Here is a 13,090-nt window from a genome sequence, read left to right on the forward strand (position 1 = left end):
TGGGGGAATGTGCACAGCCAGGGCCTTCTGTGCAGCCTGAACTGCCTCTCCCAGGCCCGTGTGGCAGGGCCATGCCTGTCGCGGGGATTGTGTCATGAATTCTGTTACCCACCCTAGTCAATGCCCTTCTTATTTCTGAGGTGAATTGATCTCTGTCTCTGGTGGCCTGACCCAAATTCTGATGCTCAGTGATCACCTCTTAGCTATGACACAGGCCCGGTCCACCTGTGTTCTCTAAGTTAACAGGAATGGAACCCGGGGCAGTGAGAGACTACCTCCCTTTGTGGCCCATCCACATCTTATTCACGTTGACCTTTCTCGCCTGTTTGCTGCTCTGGATGCCGGGACATGGCTCTGGACTGGTCACCAGCTTTTCTGCTCCCCCCTTCCCCTATGCCCAGTATTCTGTTTCCCTGCTGCCGGCTTCCCTGCTTGATCTCCTGCTCTGCCTTAGCTCCTGTCTCCTGGTCTCCCCTGACTTCTTGAGCCTCTGCTGTCCCCTTGATTGGCTGTTAGCCTTCAAGCCTAGCGCTTTGGGAAATGACTGTGCCCTTCACAGATATATAGCAGTGCTGTATAAGCTTTGTGCATACAGCTAGGAAAAGATGAACAAGGTCCTTGCTCTCATGGAGGCTGTGCTCATTATGGAAGGGAGAAACACTAACTAACATAACCATCAGATAGTAATAAATTCCAGGAAGAAAAATGACACAGGGATATGTGATTCTATTATTTTTTTAACGTTTGTTTATTTTTGAGAGAGCGAGGTAGAGAATGAGCAGGAGAGGGGCAGAGAGGGAGAGAGAATCCCAAGCAGGCTCTGAGCTTTCAGCACAGAGCCCAGCGTGGGGCTCAGTCCCACGAACCGTGAGCTCATGACCTGAGCCGAAATCAAGAGTTGGATGCTTAACCGACTGAGTCACCCAGGCGCCCCGGGATATGTGATTTTTAAAAAAAAAAAGCACTTGAGGAGCTACTTGGAATGAGAAGGTCAAAGAAGGCCTCTCTCGGGAGGTGTCTATTAGCCCTACTGACACCAGAGGTTGCCGGGTAGGGTGCAGAGGTGGGGGCAGAGCTCAGTTGAGGCAGACGGCAGGGTGTGTGCCTAAGGCCTGCATGCACCCTCTAGGGACCCAACAGACTTGCTGTAGCTGAACGAAGTAAGCCAGGAACCATGTGGAAGGTGGGCCCTGTGGGCTGTGGACCTCAGTGTGATGGGAGAGGGAGGGAGGTGAAGGGGGATGGATGTTTCTTGTGAGTGAGCCTGGCCTGCCCCTTCTTGGGGGCTTTGACCCTGCACTGTTATCCACTGTTACCTCCACCATGGGAAGGGAGGTAAGTAGAAAGGAAGTGCTTCCTGTTACCTTAACGAGGTGGGGCTTGCATACCGCAAGCCCTGGAGAAACATGGTAGGGTTTTTGGTTGCAGATCAAGGTGCAGCAGAGCAGTAACCCCTTTGGGCTTTAGGTGACCCTCATTGACCTGGGGATTCCCATTTCTGAGATGTTAACATCACTTGGGGTTCTGCTCATAGGCTAACGGGAGACCCCCACGGTGATGCCAGTGTGGCTGCCTGAAGTAGCTCATAAAAGGTAGCCCCTGCCCTGTATTGCAGACCGGGGTAACGTTTGGAGAGTCAGAAGAGTCTTTATATGTGTTTCATTCCACCTCTGCTATGAAAAAGAAGATGAAGAAAACTTAGGTTGGATTTCACTGGAGATAAAAAAACCTGTGGGGACACCTGGGTGGCTCGGTCAGTTAAGCATCTGACTTCGGCTCAGGTCATGATCTCACGGTTCGTGGGCTCTGTGCTGAGGAGCCTGAGGCCTGCCTCGGATTCTGTGTCTCCCTCGCTCTCTGCCCCTCCCCGACATGCGCTGTCTCTCTCTGTCAAATATAAATAAACATTAAAAAGAAAAATTTTAAAAAGCCTGTGAATGGTGTTTTAAAATTTTACTTATTTGCTTTTTCCTTTTTGCCTCTGTTCCTACAAATAGGATCAAGGGCCTGTTGTGTTGGAGGGCTGGGGTGATGGGGAACACCACCACTGTCGAAGCAACGATGCTCACCCTTGAGGGAAAACACACTGATTTGGAGGGACACTGGTAGGCAGAAAAAAAAAAAAAAAAAAAGAGCTGGGCTGTTTGGTGTGTCTGAGGAGGACGTGATTACAGGGATGTGGCTGGTGTGATTAAAGAAAGGCCTTTTCTGCTTTCAAAAGCTTAGGACCTAAACCAGGGCTCTCTGGGCTTGAGGGCTTCTCCAGGGGGGTGTGGTGGCTGTCCCCCCACGTGGCTCTCCTCTCCAGGCTCCCCGCCTCTGCAGAGCCAGGCCCGGTTCCCAAGCACGCCCAGCGAGGCCCCACGTCTGAGGAGCGCCTCAGGGGTGACAGTCAGAGTGTGTGTCTCCGGAAGGGACTGGAGCCTCTTCTGCTCCCCTGGTTGATGAGGCCTGTTGTTTCCTGCTTCACTGTTGCTTCAAGTCCCAGCTTGAGGAGAGAATGTGCGTGGTGGGGTGTGCCTCTTGGACTCAGGGTGTCCTGGGCCCTGAAGTGAGGTTGCTCCCCTTGCCTGGCGGCCTGTCACAATGGCATGCCAGTGTGGCCACCCTCAAGAGCTGTTGACCCTTCCCCATCTGCCTAGAAGCCACAGCTGTCTTCTGGGACCAGCTGCGTGGTGGTGGCTGAGCGATGCTGGTCCCTGAGAATCTGCCTTTGCTCTTCCATGTGTGTGCCTTCCCTCCCCCCATAGCTCCTCCTCTCCTTCTGTTCTTTCTCTCTTTCATTCTCAGTCTTCATAACGTTTAAATCTCCTATCGGCACGTATTCATTGGATTTGTTCATCGTCTCTCTCCCCCACGTAGCATGCAAACCCCCAGAGGGCAGGGGTTTTTGCCTCTCTGGTTCCTGCTGTAGCCCAGGGCTTAGTGTGTACCTGGCACTTTCTAGTAGCCAGAAGTGATTAGCAGCAGCCCCCTTGTCCTCACTCTACCTGTGTGGAACAGTTACAGCTGGGGCTAATTTGAAAGTAGTGTTTTTAGTAAGACTGGGAAACAGAAAGAGATTGCCTGTGGACTGTCTGTCCAGGTGGCTCCAAGTAGCTGTTATGTATGATTCTGACCTGGGGGCAAGTGTTTATTCTGGAAGGTAGTTAGAGAGCGTTTATAGGTGGCTATAGAAGGATTCCTTACCAGGTGTGTGATCTTGGGCAGGACACTGATGTAGTGTTTTGTTTGTTTGTTTTTTAATTTTTAATGCTTGTTTATTTTTGAGAGAGAGAAGAAGGAGACAGAGTGTGATCAGGGGTGGGGCAGAGAGAGAGAGGGAGACATAGAATCTGAAGCAGGCTCCAGGCTCTGAGCTGTCAGCACAGAGCCTGATGTGGGGCTCCAGCCTACAAACTGCCAGATCATGACCTGAGCTGAAGTCGGATGCTTAACTGACTGAGCCACCCAGGCGCCCCGGTAAATGAGGTTTTAAAAGCCTGCTTCCTCTTTTTAAAAATAGAGATATAATAATATCACTTACTTCATAGGCTTGTTGTAAGGATTACATGTTACAAAGCTTATTTAAACGCTTAGATTAGTGAAATGCATTCAGCGTGGTGAATTATCACTAACCTTGGCATGTATGTACCTATATCTGTTACCACCCAACCAAAATTCTTCATGTGAACCAGACACTGTTTCTGTGTTTGAACACAGGGCTTCAGGAATGTGTTCCTGTAGCTGTCCTCGGCATTTACAGGGGATGACCTGAGCAGAAGTAAGCTCTCCCCCAGAGGGAGGAAAGCAGGCTTGCCACTACCCTCCTTCACAAGACTGGGTGATGCTTGTCTGCCAGAATCACCCTGGCAGCACCCTTGATGGGTCCCATGCTGGCCAGGCTCGAGGACAGCTGCCCTGGTCTCCAGACACATGCTGTTTGGCTCCTCCCTGGATCCCTTTTTAAAGCGTGTTCACTCCACAGAGTGACTTGAGCATTTTGGAAGTGGGAGATGTGATGGTCGTTACCCTGTTCAAAAGAGAAGGCTTTCCCTTGCGGGCTGTGAGATGAGCTGGATTTGGTGAGCTCACTTTGTCTCTGAAGAAGGCATTGCTATGGGTCCTGTTCCTGGTACAGGAGGTGAGGGAGAGGGAGTAGTGGGCTGTGGCTGCCCTTCCCTGACAGGGAGGTGTGGGCCCACAGGTCAGATCGGGACCCTCCATAGCAGTGGGCTTGACCTCCCAGAGCCCAAGTTCATTTCTCTTCTGTAGAAAGGGCTGAAATGCTTGACTCCTATTACGTGCAGCTGGCTAGGTATAGGAAAATTGACATAACAGCCCAAGAGTTCCATTCTGGATATCTGTAGATTCCATAAAGCACTTGATATCGTCAACGGGCCTAGATAAGATCTTTTCTCAGATTCCGCTGCCTAGAAAGTTCCTTGAAATACTAGCGACACCCCCTTAGCACCTCAGGAATAACATTTGCTTCTGGTATGCACTGGACTCAAAGCTTAAAGTGTGTCTTTGCAGCCTAACCCGGGAGAGAGCAGTAGTCAGCAATACTGAGCATCTGAGACATGGTGTGGGTGCCTGTGACAGCTACGGGAAGAGGGCATGTTTGTGACTTTAAGTACAGGTGGGTTACCCACCAGGTGGCTTTAAGAATTCAAATGGGAGGGGCTCCTGGGTGGCTCAGTCGGTTAAGCTTTGGACTTTGGCTCAGGTCATGATCTCTCCCTTCATGGGTTTGAGCCCTGCGTCAGGCTCTGAGCCTGGAGCCTGCTTCAGATTCTCTGTCTCCCTCTGTCTCTGCCCCTCCCCCACTCACACTGTGTCTGTCTCTGCCTCTCAAAAATGAATAAATGTTAAAAAATAAATAAAAAAGAATTCAAATAGAAGGCAGTGAGGGTCAGTCACTGAAATGTTTCCAGAGGTGTCTTCTTACCTGACATCAGGTCTTGGGGCCACTATCTTTGAGTTGTAAGGGTAGAACTCACTGCACCGTATGTATTTTCAAATAGCTTTTTTTTTTTATGCCTTCATGATTGTCAGAGTACAGTGAATATTCATATAAAACTGAGGGCACGTAGACTGGAGGTAATGAAAAACCTTGGACTCTTTTCGGCACTTAACCTGGGTAGGCTTGTTTTCTCTCCTAACATGAAAGAAGAAAAGTTCATTTTCAGCTTATGCAGCTGTTTGAGTCACCATTTCCAAACGATTCAGCACAAGATAGAAGATGCTGTCAATAAAACACACAAGGGCAAGGATGATCCAAGCCCATTTTTTTAAATGTTTGTTTATTTTTGAAACCGAGAGAACATGAGCAGGGGAGGGGCAGAGAAAGAGGGACAGAGGATCTGAAGCAGGCTCTTCATCGACAGCAGCGAGCCCCAACGCGGGTCTGAAACTCGCCAACCGCTAACCGAGAGATCGTCACCTGAGCCAAAGTCAGACACTCAGCTGACTGAGCCATCCAGGTGCCCTTACCATTCTTAGAAATAAAGAAGAATATAATGTAAAATACTTCTCACCTCCAAATCCAGATAAATTTTGATTTCCCTCCTGTCCTTTTTTAAAATGTGGAGAGATACATGCACATCTGCTCATTTCTAAAAAAAAATTGGAACACTTTATGCGCAGCTTTTAAAACTCTTCTTTGTTGTATTTCCTTATGCCATCAGGTATTTTTAATGGCCATACATGTGTTTTTCATCCATCCATTCAAAAAATAATCAGTGAGCTCCTGATGTTAATAGCCAGTGGTGATAAACAGAGATGACAAGACACCTGCTCTGCCCTCCCTGAGTTCCAATCCAGTGATTTATTCTCTTATGAATGGATGGACATAGATAACTTAATTTTTTTCTTGGGCATTTGGGTAGTGTCCCGATGTGTCTATAATAAACAACACTACAGTGTCCTTGTATGCGATGAATGGACTGTATTTTGCATATTACTAAAACTGTATTATCTTTCTGTGGAAAGGTCATTTTAAAATTAAAAAAAACATAACTGATGAAAGTTGACATTCCTGGCAGTGAGTGGAAATGAGAGGTTGGGGCTAATTCTTTTTTCATTAGCACCTTCCTTTCTCATTAGCGCCCTGTCTTTGCTAGTTTCTCCCAAGCAGCAAGTGAAGCCGTTTCTTGTTGGCACTCTGCCTCTCAGGGCAGCCTTGGTGAAGAGGGACTTGGATTAGGAGCAAGGACAGATGCAAATTATTTTTTGAAGTTCATATGTAAATCCTTGTTCATTGCACAGTTGGTTCTGTGTCAGCGAGTCATGGTGGCCACACCTTAAACATAGCCAATCGTGGCTGTGCCCAGAGTCCTTGATTCGTGGGGTTCTATAGATTCTGATGGAGTGCCTTGAGGACAGAGCCTGGTAACGGTTGGCCTGGAGGACAGCAGGCTGGAGAGCCACTGCTTTGGAAGCATGAGCCAAGGGAACGGAGTAGGATAGCATCTGCCCCAAGTGCTGCCTTTCTTGATCATTCCTCAATTACTGATTGCCTGGGTGATCTGGGCAGTCGGGGTTTGCTGTCATGTCTCAACAGCTTTAGCCAATAGACCTATATACTGATAGACCTTCTTCCTACCAGTAGGACTCCCTTTCTACTGAAATCCCATCTCCTTGGGCTCCAGCTCAGGCAGCAAGTCTAGCTGACAGTGCACTCTCCTTGGCTGTCCTGTTCAAGAATGTGGTAGCATCTTCCAGCTCCTACTCACCCCCTAAAGTCATGGCTTTCTGAACGTGAAAACTTAAAGAAGCTGTCAGGGCACCTGTTCTGAGATTTTTGTCGATCTTGCCCTTGATCAAAGCACTTCTGGCATGATAGAAAGCAAAGCTTACTTTCCCCAGAAGGACATTTTATATGTTTTCAATTGCTTTGATCTCATCTTTATCATGTACAGTAAGTTTTAGGAATACAGAATTGCGGTAGTGATGTTGGGATTAAATTTTTATGGCTAAGGCTTTGAAGCACAAACAAAATTTTAAAAGCCTTTTAGTAATTGAAAATTGTAATCCTGCTGAGGACACATTTTACTGCTATAATAACTGTAAAACACAATGATAAATATAAAAATGTTACACTAGAATTTGGAGGAATATATTTGCCCTAATTTCTTTGCTAAGCTCTGTAGAAATTATTCTTGGGTGAACAGTCTTATTGGATAAATGGATTATCATTAAGACTAAAACACAAAATGTTCTAGTATTAATTTAAAATTGCAATAAGACTTGTATTTTTTGCAGGTTTAACTGTAAAATGCAAAGGTGAGAAATAATTTCATCACCTACAGAGGTATAATTTCTTTAGCTTTATTGGTGGGAAGACCATAGTCCACTTACTTGTTGGTTCATTCATTCATTTGTTCATTTACTTATGTAACACACACATAACTGAGGACTATCATGTGCCAGTTGGTAAGGATACAAAGATGGGCTTGAAGCCCTGTGTGTTTTATTGACACTATTTTTTATCTTGTGTCCAGCTATCTTAAAATAGTGACTCAAATAGCTGCTTGTTGCAAATGACCTTCTTTCATATTGAGAAAGAAAACATGCCTGTCCAGGTAAAGTGCCTAGACAGTCCAACTTTTCTGATTGCTTTATATTCCATTTTCATTTCAAGGCTGCAGGTTTGGAAATGGAGACTCTTGATTATTTTTGGTGTTGGGGAGTTGCTCACAGAAGAGTGGCATCAGTGAATCTTGAGGATGGTTGGCATATGATTTAACAAAAACACATGGCAGAAGCCCAGAGGTTAGTCCCGAGAAGTGTGTTCAGAAGCAGCAGGTCAGAGATGCTTGCTGGCTGGTAGGTCCATAGTGGTTCTTAAGAGGCAGTGTGGCATGGTAGGGAAGAGCTGTTGGGTCTGGAACCAGACTGTTTGAGATTGAACCCTCAAGCTGCAGTCACCTGGAACAAATTACTTAACTTCTCTGCTATGTTTTATCATCTATGAAGTGGAGATGGTAACAGTGATACATTCCTCATACTCTCATGGCAGGACTGCATGTGTTAATCTGTGAGAAGTGCTGAGGACAGTAGCTGACACACAGAAAGAGCTCAATTGATGGCAGCAGCGGTGGCAGGGCAGTGGCGGTGGTGGTGGTGGTGGTACAGGGTCGTTGTTGTGATAGTGACCGTCGGCATCCTTCTCATCATCGTGACTTCCTTTAGTTGTACCATGTCACACAGTCAAAATGGTCACTCTCTGGTAGGTGGTGTCAACAAGAGATGGTGGGTCACCCTTATTGGGGACTGTATTTTAGGAATCAAGAAAGACTATCTTCTATTTATTTTGACTTTTTTTTTTTTTTTAAGTATAGTTGATGCATGTTATGTTAGTTTCAGGTCTATGACTTAGTGATTTAATGAGCTTATTCGTTATGCTATGTGCACCACTAGTGTACCTACCATCTGTCCCATCACGTTGCTGTTACAATATCATTGACTCTATTCCTTATGCTGTGCCTCATATTCCTGTGACTTACACATTCCATATGTGGAAGCCTGTGCCTCCCACTTCCCTTCACCCATTTTGCCCGTACCTCACCCTCTCCTCTGTGGCAGGTATCTGTTCTTTGTATTTATAGGTCTGATTCTGCCGTTTTGTTTTTCTTTTTTCAGATTCCACTTATGAGTGGAACTATATGGTATTTGTCTTTCTTAGTCTAACTTATTTCATTTAGCATAATACCCTCTAGGTCCATCCTTGCTGTCTCAGATGGCATGATCTCATCCTTTGTTATGGCTGTGTAATATTCCTGTATGTGTGTGTTTGTGTGTATGTGTGTACCACATCCTTACCCATTTGTCTATTGATAGGCACTTAGATTGCTTCATAAATGGTTACTGTAAATAATGCTGCAATAAACATAGGGGTGCATATATTTTTTGAATTAGTGTTTTCATATTCTTTGGGTAAAAACTAGTAGTGTGATTACTGGATCATAGGGTAGTTCTATTTTTAATTTTTTGAGGAACCTCCATACTGTTTTCTAGAGGGGTGAAGCAGTTTGCATTCTTAGCAGTAGTGCACGAATATTACTTTATCTCCACATCCTTGCCAACACTTACTGTTTGTTGTGTTTTTCATTTTAGCCATTTTGACAGGTGTGAAGCGATGATACCTCATTGTGGTTTTGTTGTACATTTCCCTGATGATGAGCTATGTTGAGCATCTTCTCATGTGTTTGTTGGCCATATGCATGTCTTCTTCAGAGAAATGTCCATTCGTGTCTTCTGCCCATTTTTTAATTGGCTTATTTGCTTTTTTGTGTTGAGTTGTGTAAGTTCTTTATATGTTTTGGAGATTAACCTCTTATTGGATATATCATTTGCAAATATCTTCTCCCATTCAGTAGGTTGTCTTTTTGTTTTGTGGATGGTTTGTTTCCTTTGCTGTGTGAAAGCATTTTTTTTTATAAAATTCATTTTTATTTTAGTAATTCATTTTTGCTTTTCATTGCCTTGCCTCAGGAGACATATCTAGAAAAATAATACTATGGCCAATGTCAGAGAAATTAATATCTGTGCTCTCTTTCTCTTCCAGGATTTTTATGATTTCAGGTCTCACATTTAGGTCTTTAATCCGTTTTGAGTTTATTTTTGTGTACGGTGTTATAAGGGGATCCACTTTCATCCTTTTATGTGTCCAGTTTTCCCAACACAATTTGTTGAAGAGCCTGTCTTTTTTCCATTGAATATTCTTGCCTCCTTTGTCATAGATTAATTGACCATACGGTCATGGGTTGATTTCTGGGCTCTGCATTCTGTTCCATCGGTACCTGCGCCTATTTCTGTGCCAGTACCATACTGTTTTTAGTACTACAGCTTTGTAGTATATCCTGAAATCTGAAATTGTGATACCTCCAGTTTTGCTCTCCTTTTTCAAGATTGCTTTGGCTCTTCAGGGTCTTTTGCAGCTCTGTACAAATATTAGGATTATTTGTTCTAGTTCTGTGAAAAATATTGTCGGTGTTTTGATAGTGATTGCATTAAATCTGTACATTGCTTTGGGTAGTCTAGACCTTTTAACAATATTCTTCCAATCCATGAGCATGGAATATGTCTTTCCATTTGTTTGCATAATCTTAATGTTGACGTGACAGTTGTGTAATCTACCTAAGAGGGTGCTCCACCAGTGACTGTCACCAGTAAGTTTGGGTTAGGGGGCTCTGTCCAGTAGTCCTTGTTGCCTTTTAACAAAAAGGCAAAAAGTTGCAAAAGATTACCAGTCCTTGAGAGACCATCACCCTGGGCTAGGCTTCGCGAAGCCCCTGTAGGGAGGAGGGCCGATTCTTTCATTGTTTTTCCCATTGTATTTGTAGCAATGTCTGCAATGCCTCAGGGGCATCAGTGAATTGAAGTCACACATAATGCAAGTTCAGTGACTGTTCTCATACTTCCGTTTCCTCTCTACAGAGGGGCAGTGAGGAAGATGAGGGTTAGGAGAATATGCTTCATTCTGTGGTTCTCAAATGGGAGCAGTTGTTTCCCCCCCTCCCCCTGGGACATTGGCAATGTCCAGAGACATTTTCTGTTGTCACATGAAAGGATTGCTACTGTTATTCACTGGTTAGAAGCCAAACACCCTTCGGTGCACTGGCCAGCCCTCCACAACAAATAATTACCTGGCCCAAAGTGTCAATAGTGTGAAAGCTGAGAAACCCTGATTTAACCTGTTCTAGAGGTTCAGGGCTTCTGTGTCTAGCTAATCTCAATTGCTGGTAGTAGTTAAATACCATTTTTACCTGTGTGGACTCTGGCTGGTGCGAGAGCCTGCAGGCAAAGAGGCTGGAGGTGGAGGACGTTGCTGTCCTTTATCTGAGGGGTGGTTTCTTAACACTGTGGCTGCTTCCTCGTGGTACCATTGCCCCCATCTGCCTGGCTGGCCCCTGGCAATCTTCAGAATTCTGGAAAAGCAGTTGATGCTTTAGGTTCACTGTAAGAGCAGAGCTGGTGGCTGACCCCTGCTGTTTCTGCCAGCTAAGGATGTGCCAGGGGCAGACTGTGAGTCATGCAGACCGTGGGACTGCAACTCTTGGAGGAGAGCGAGCTCATGACCCTTTGGATAAAGTGGCAAAGCTCTCTGCATCACTCAGGAAGAGATTTCTTGAGGAAAGATGAGAGCATTTCCCAGAGGAAGGTTTCATTTTTTTGTCTATGTGTATTGCAGGCTGTTACGTAGTGATTATTAAGGACATTTTATACATAGTAACTCGTTATGCCCATGTAACAACCCCAAAGAGGCAAGGGTTCTTACCACTCTTTTACAGATAAGGAAATAGGAGTGGAGAATGAGGACGTAAACTCAGAAACCTTGGCTCCAGAGTCTGGGCCCTTAATCACAATGGTATGGGTGAAAGACACCGAATTTCACACTTGGTTTCTTCTTCTGCTCTCGCGCTTGACTTTTGGCTGGGCCAGTGAGGCAGCCGGAAATTAGGCCAGCCTGACTCAAGTCCCCATTCCGGTTTATTATTTCTATAGCTGTGAGCATGTTATTTCATGTTCTTATCTGTAAAATGAAGTCATTTTACCTCACCTACCTCACGGAGAAGGGGGTTTCTTAGATTTGCGTGTGGCTTGCAATGGGCATTGGGGAAACATGAGTTCCCTTCTGCCCTTCTCGGTTATAATGATATTTGTAGCTCTGTTGCTCTAATGTTGTGGCCAGCTTCTTCTTACCTGTAGGAAGTATATATGCTGAAGAGCAAAAAAATAGGCCCACTCTGGTGTTTGTTAGAATGAACCGACGAATCACTCCAGAAGTTAACAGGGTGAACAAGTCTAATGTTCGGTTTGGGGAGGGTGGTGGGGAGACCATGCTTCTGCCCAGCACAGAACACCTGGCTTCCAGGACGAAGGTGTAGGCTTGGTTTCTGCTGGTAATTTTTAATCCACTCCAGCCATGCCTCCCATCTGTAAACCACTAAGAAACACGAACTTCCATGCTAATGACATACCTTTGCTTCCATTCTGAAGACTTTCCTGTCCCCTTGGCAAAATGGGACTGCCCGAGTGCCTCGCGGCCGGGGTTCAACGTCAGTTGGCTGTGTTCTGGGGTTGGTGAATTGATCTGGTGTATACTTCTTTCCTGGCCAGGTGAGATCACCTGCTCGGCTCAAGTTCACCCTGTTCCTAGTAGGACGGGAAGTGGCATCCTTGCATTTGTCCCTGTTTAGGACTTTGCACACCCTACTACGCACATCATGCACTTCTCCCCTGGACGGCTCCCAATTCATTAATGAGGCTCGATTCTATTCACATGGGTGGCTGGCCTGTTGTCCTTCTGACTTCCTCACATGTACAAGTCAATATCTTTCTTTAATTATGAGTTTCCAGAGAAGAGAAGCTAAATTAATCTTGTACATGTGGAATACCTTGTGTACAAACTTAGTAAACATTTACGTATACATGAGGATAAAGTGTCTGTAGTTTGTCCAGAGAGAAGTGCAGCATTTAACCCAGTCAGATGTGTAGGAAAGGAATCCAACTCTATTTTTTACTTATGTTTATTTTGAGAGTGAGTGCATGAGCAGGGGAGGTGCAGAGAGAGGGAAAGAGAGAATCCCAAGCAGTCTCTGTGCTGTCAGCACAGAGCCTGATGTGGGTCTTGAACTCATGAACCATGAGGTAGTGAATGAATGACCTGAGTTGAAATCCAGAATTGGACACTTAACCAACAAAGCCATCCAGACTCCCCAAAAGGGAATCAGCTCTTTAATATAAGCATCACGAGAAAATAGCCCCAGCATCTGGAACAGTGCCTGGCACGTAGCACTTGTTTCGTAAAAATTTCTTGCATGAATGAATCTGGTCTTAATTTAAGTATCTTTCTAAATTTCACTACAGATACCTTTGAGTTACCCAGCATGCCTAGAATCTAGAATTGTAGTTTCTATTATTTCTGTAAGTAACCAACCGAAATAAAGACTTTGCAAAAAAAAAAAAAAAAATTAGGACATACTAGAGTATATAGCACTAAAAATAACAATGAAATTGATAGGATGCTAAGTAACCCAGAGTCTTCTCTATCAACTTAGTAGCTGGAATTAATTTTATGTCACTTACTGCCTTACATGGACTG

At 45.0% G+C, this 13,090-nt stretch overlaps 1 protein-coding gene across 6 annotated transcripts in view; it reads left to right on the plus strand.

Annotated features, from left to right (window-relative positions):
- The window catches only part of MGAT5 (alpha-1,6-mannosylglycoprotein 6-beta-N-acetylglucosaminyltransferase), a 339,575-nt gene that overhangs the window by 129,343 nt on the left and 197,142 nt on the right, over window positions 1–13,090 (plus strand). The gene's annotated exons all lie outside the window — the stretch shown is intronic.

This window comes from Leopardus geoffroyi, chromosome C1 (assembly GCF_018350155.1).
Source record: "Leopardus geoffroyi isolate Oge1 chromosome C1, O.geoffroyi_Oge1_pat1.0, whole genome shotgun sequence".
In the NCBI taxonomy this organism is placed as follows: Eukaryota; Metazoa; Chordata; class Mammalia; order Carnivora; family Felidae; genus Leopardus; species Leopardus geoffroyi.